Source organism: Simochromis diagramma, unplaced genomic scaffold (assembly GCF_900408965.1).
Source record: "Simochromis diagramma unplaced genomic scaffold, fSimDia1.1 OVJJ01000816.1, whole genome shotgun sequence".
In the NCBI taxonomy this organism is placed as follows: Eukaryota; Metazoa; Chordata; class Actinopteri; order Cichliformes; family Cichlidae; genus Simochromis; species Simochromis diagramma.
Window position 1 is genome coordinate 2,242,835 of NW_024386908.1, and position 5,845 is coordinate 2,248,679.

The window sequence follows — 5,845 nt, forward strand, 5'->3', positions numbered from 1 at the left end:
CCGGTCCGTGGCGCAAAAAAGGTTGGGGACCGCTCACCTAGATCACTTAAATTAGTCAATTGAAAGCATATGTGTATTGTTTGTGTATTTATACACAAGCACTGATATATATTCAAATAATTAAAAAAAAAAAAAAAAAAAGTTAATTTACCTGTTACTACCACACACCAAATCCGGTCGTTGGTACTTCCTGGCTTATGTAGCCACTAGGTAACAAGAGCTCAACACTGCGCCTAGCATCCTGGAGCACTTCTGTTGAGTTTTGTACGTGTTTTGGAGTTTTTACGTGCAATGTCTCTAGGGGCCACCGTAAATATACTTTTATTTATTCACTCCACGTAAAATGTAATAAATAAATCATATAATACAAAAACCAACTATTTACATTTCAACTTTTAAGTATTTAAATTTTCAGCTTTTTCCCTTTAAACAAATTTAAAGTGAAACAACACAAAACACTGCAAACCACAACACAATTAAATATAAATTAAAATATGAAAACATAAAGAAGATGCATATTCTGTCACATGGGCCCGCATGAATAAACCTTCTGAATCCTTTATCATACGCAACTGAAAATAGTTGTGGATGATTACTATAGAGATTGACAGACCACGTGACTTTCGCGCATTGCTTTGTGGGTACCCGTGGCAACAAAATCAAAATACTGCATCAAGCATCAATTTTATTTGCCCCCCAAAAAGTTATGTACAAAACGACGGAGAACACGGCAGGTCCGTACAAAGACAGACTTGATGAAAAGGCAAACAAAAAGTACGAGTTAAAAATCAAAGGAGTGAAAGGGTCAGACCCATACGAGCATACAGAGTGGAGTAAGGACGTTAGCGTGCTGCCCAACTTTCATCACGCACATATTTATTATTATTATATGGTCCTAAGCGTGAGTGTATGCACTTCACATTTATTAACTTCAGATCCCTGCAACAAGCCCGGGTCCAGTTTACTTTGGTGATTTGGACTATTCCATTTAACAGCTGTTGGGTTTTTTTCCCCCTTTATCTCCTGTACAGGCCAACGCAAACCTGTCGTTTCAGGTTGTAGTATTACACAACATTTTCAGAGCTAATGGAAATAAAATGTGTTTTGTAATTCATTCAATTTATTGTCTTTATTTAGAACTGGCATTATTGTTTCATTCTATTATAGAATCTTACAAGAAAGAGGCAAAATTGTATTCCATTATGCTTTATTTAGCAGTTTCGGTGAAAAACAAATCAAACAACACAAAACAAAACAAAAAAAAAAAAACATATCAAAACAACATACTGGAAAACAGTTATTCATCACTCGATTGCTTCCCTTGGGCACATATATGTGGGACGTTTCGTGGCTGTTTTGATATTGCTCTCTCTTTTAACCGATCAAATCTCGCTGTGGTAGCAGCTTTAAACTCGGTATGACCCAGGTTGATAGAGGGGCCCAGTCTGAATCGCATTCCAGCATTTTGTAGGCTGGTTTTCCTTCAAAACACAACAAACATTAGCCCGCAAAGCCACAGTGAACAAAGCAGCATAGCACAATGAATTCAATTCAAATCAATAGAAGACTTATTTGTAACCTACATCAACAATTATGTTATGATAAATTACGTAATTACAACTACAACAGAAGACGTACCTTTGTGGAAATGCTTGGGGCAGACTAACATGAGAGCTGGAGTGTTCTGGAACGTTATATTTGGTCTTGGAATGGCTGCAATCCAGACCATCCGTCGCCTCTTTGTTACTTCGGAAACATGGCTTAAACAATTTCTCTTCCACGACGTAATCTGATAAAAACAGATCTCTTTACCCGTCGGCTTACCGTGGCTGAGTTTCCGAAAACTCAGTTTTTGCGCTTACATGTGAACGAGGAAAACGGAGATAGACATTTACATGTGGACAGGATTTAATAAAAAAAAAATAAACAAAAAAAACCAAAAAAAAAAACACCACCACCAGCTTAAAAATGTAGACTTGTTTTTAATGTGTGAAAGAAGACTAGACAATAGAAGGTCAATGTGATAACAAGTTAGGAATCTATTCTTACTGGTACTCTGTACATACAGTGTTTCTGTTTGTGGTCAGTTCTTACAGTTTCTGTCCTAGGGTTGCATTTGGAAAGAAACCCAACAGTTTGATCATCATTCATTTTCAAACTGCCTAATGTCATACAATACATTTCTTTTTGTAAGTCTTTGGTTTCTTCATTTGGGTAGTTCAGTCTTGTGTATTTGTGATATCACAGAAAGGAACCTGGTTCATCTGAATTAAAACGCCTGCTTTGTGATAAAGTTGACAGAAGGAGAAACCTTTTATCTCGACATTATCCAAAGTTCATGTGTGTAAAACATGTATCTTTGGATGTGTAGCCCACTTTGAGGCCGAATACACAAAGCTTGAAATGGTCAGAGACGGCGACTTTGGATCCGTTTTTGCTGGGAGAAGAAAAAGAGATCATTTGCCAGTGAGTAATAACATACATATTTTTATATACAGGGAGTGCAGAATTATTAGGCAAATGAGTATTTTGTCCACATCATCCTCTTCATGCATGTTGTCTTACTCCAAGCTGTATATGCTCGAAAGCCTACTACAAATTAAGCATATTAGGTGATGTGCATCTCTGTAATGAGAAGGGGTGTGTTCTAATGACATCAACACCCTATATCAGGTGTGCATAATTATTAGGCAACTTCCTTTCCTTTGGCAAAATGGGTCAAAAGAAGGACTTGACAGGCTCAGAAAAGTCAAAAATAGTGAGATATCTTGCAGAGGGATGCAGCAGTCTCAAAATTGCAAAGCTTCTGAAGCGTGATCATCGAACAATCAAGCGTTTCATTCAAAATAGTCAACAGGGTCGCAAGAAGCGTGTGGAAAAACCAAGGCGCAAAATAACTGCCCATGAACTGAGAAAAGTCAAGCGTGCAGCTGCCAAGATGCCACCAGTTTGGCCATATGTCAGAGCTGCAACATCACTGGAGTGCCCAAAAGCACAAGGTGTGCAATACTCAGAGACATGGCCAAGGTAAGAAAGGCTGAAAGACGACCACCACTGAACAAGACACACAAGCTGAAACATCAAGACTGGGCCAAGAAATATCTCAAGACTGATTTTTCTAAGGTTTTATGGACTGATGAAATGAGAGTGAGTCTTGATGGGCCAGATGGATGGGCCCGTGGCTGGATTGGTAAAGGGCAGAGAGCTCCAGTCCGACTCAGACGCCAGCAAGGTGGAGGTGGAGTACTGGTTTGGGCTGGTATCATCAAAGATGAGCTTGTGGGGCCTTTTCGGGTTGAGGATGGAGTCAAGCTCAACTCCCAGTCCTACTACCAGTTTCTGGAAGACACCTTCTTCAAGCAGTGGTACAGGAAGAAGTCTGCATCCTTCAAGAAAAACATGATTTTCATGCAGGACAATGCTCCATCACACGCGTCCAAGTACTCCACAGCGTGGCTGGCAAGAAAGGGTATAAAAGAAGAAAAACTAATGACATGGCCACCTTGTTCACCTGATCTGAACCCCATTGAGAACCTGTGGTCCATCATCAAATGTGAGATTTACAAGGAGGGAAAACAGTACACCTCTCTGAACAGTGTCTGGGAGGCTGTGGTTGCTGCTGCACGCAATGTTGATGGTGAACAGATCAAAACACTGACAGAATCCATGGATGGCAGGCTTTTGAGTGTCCTTGCAAAGAAAGGTGGCTATATTGGTCGCTGATTTGTTTTTGAATGTCAGAAATGTATATTTGTGAATGTGGAGATGTTATATTGGTGTCACTGGTAAAAATAAATAATTGAAATGGGTATATATGTTTTTTGTTGAGTTGCCTAATAATTATGCACAGTAATAGTCACCTGCACACACAGATATCCCCCTAAAATAGCTAAAACTAAAAACAAACTAACTACTTCCAAAAACATTCAGCTTTGATATTAATGAGTTTTTTGGGTTCATTGAGAACATGGTTGTTGTTCAATAATAAAATTATTCCTCAAAAATACAAACTTGCCTAATAATTCTGCACTCCCTGTATCTCTTATAGCGTTCCCTGCAGTAACCAAAGTACTCCTGACTGGCCTGTAGGTGGTGATCAAACACATCCACAAAGAAGATGTACAATGTGAACAAGTGGTGAGTGATCAGAACTTTTTAATAAAGATGTTTCACCTTCTTGTCTGAAAAACTCGTGTGCTCATTCACTTTGATTCTTTTTACAGTTTCTGTGGGGAAACCTGAACAGTTCCACTGAAGTTCTACCCATGACTAGAGTGGGAAGTGGGCCACCTCTGTAGGGAAATCTGCCGCCGTCTCCATACTGGACTGGTATGAGCTTGAGAAAAAAGGTTCTTCTCATCATGGAGAGACAGTCCCCTGTGTAAAGGAGAAGGTACTGAAGCTGGGGTGAAGGAAGTTTTTCCTTTTTTAGTTTTATACAGATTTGTGTTGTAGACTTTCCCAGAGAAGCTCCACAGAGCTTGTTTGTTTGATAGCTGCCACACTGACAGGAACCAGTTTGTTCTTCAGCTCTGCAACTGTTTGTCTTTGTGTTTAACCCATGGGAGATATGAGGTCCCACCACAGTCTGGCAGTTGGGCATGTATGCTATATGACATGCTGGATTGAAAGCAACAATTTACCACATCCAAGTGTCTCTGCACGACGATTGCTTTTAATATTGAGATGTCCCAAGTTGAGAAAATATCTCTATGAAGGCCAGAGGCCGGTAAGTGGAACTGAACCCAAGCGCAGTACCCAGAACGGAGGCAAAGAAAAGGTTTTGACAGTTTTATTGCTCAACACAAGAATAATATTTGATAGTGACAAACTACACAGGATTTGGGTGATGTGGCAACATGGCTGGGGTAAAACAAAGGGGCAGGACTGAGAAGGTAACTGAGCGGAAATAGTCACACTGGGAATTGAGGAAAACCAAATTAGCGCTTAGCAAGAGGGGAGTTCCAGAGAAAGTATGTGTAATTATTCTTTTGGCTTAATTTGCAGGTGAGAGATGGATGCGTTGAAGGAGAGCCGGCGTAGGTCCGGGTGAGTTTGATTATGTGAATATGGCTGACCGGAGTTCCTTGTGGTTCCAAGACCAAGGGACAGCAGGAGGGCGGGCAGGTTAGGCAAGGAGTGAATCCCAGGAAATATAGGGGAAAATTGAAAGACCAAAAGGATGTGTGGTTTAAAGCCATGGAGCATCTGGGAGCACTGAGAAACAAAAACAACAAGGTAAGTAAAGCACCTACAGTCAGACGCATGAGCCATACAGCCTGGTTACCAACGTAGAGTAGTCAACAAACTGGCAGAGAAGAGACGTCAGCGCAGAGCTTAAATCTGCCAGCCTAATTAGCTCAATCAGCTCCAGGTGGTAGAGGGTGTGGTGGCCATGCCCATGGGTGGAGACCAGAGAAGTTCAGGAACCTAGTGGAAGTTTCCAGCCACTCACCCAGACCATGACTGAAAATGGAAGGAAAGCTGTGTTTTGGTGCTAACGCCGTGTAGTACTTTTTACTTACAAGTTCCAAACTATCACTGAAGTTTCCATCCTGATCGTTGCTTTTTTTGCAGATGTGTTTGACTCAAAGTCCATTAAATTGAGCAACACTGGAACAAAGTCAACAAAATCGAAACATAAGGATTTAAAATCAGATGATTGTTTGCACCTGTGTCCCGCTCGTCAACCCTCCTGCAACCACTCTTCCTCTTCATCTTCTGTTATTTCCCTTTTATATATTTTTCTTTCTTTCCTCCTGTTGCTTTGCTCTCTGTAAATGTGTAAATGCATATAGTGCAGGTCTCTGGTTAGAGATACTGCAATTACTAAACAATTGTACAT

At 40.5% G+C, this 5,845-nt stretch overlaps 1 long non-coding RNA gene across 1 annotated transcript; it reads left to right on the forward strand.

The window, feature by feature from the left end:
- The first annotated feature begins 2,051 nt into the window (after nucleotides 1–2,051).
- LOC120735868 lies at nucleotides 2,052–5,845 on the forward strand. The gene is made up of 3 exons (XR_005696362.1): nucleotides 2,052–2,466; nucleotides 4,049–4,137; nucleotides 4,224–5,845. It is a non-coding gene; the product is annotated as an uncharacterized LOC120735868 (long non-coding RNA).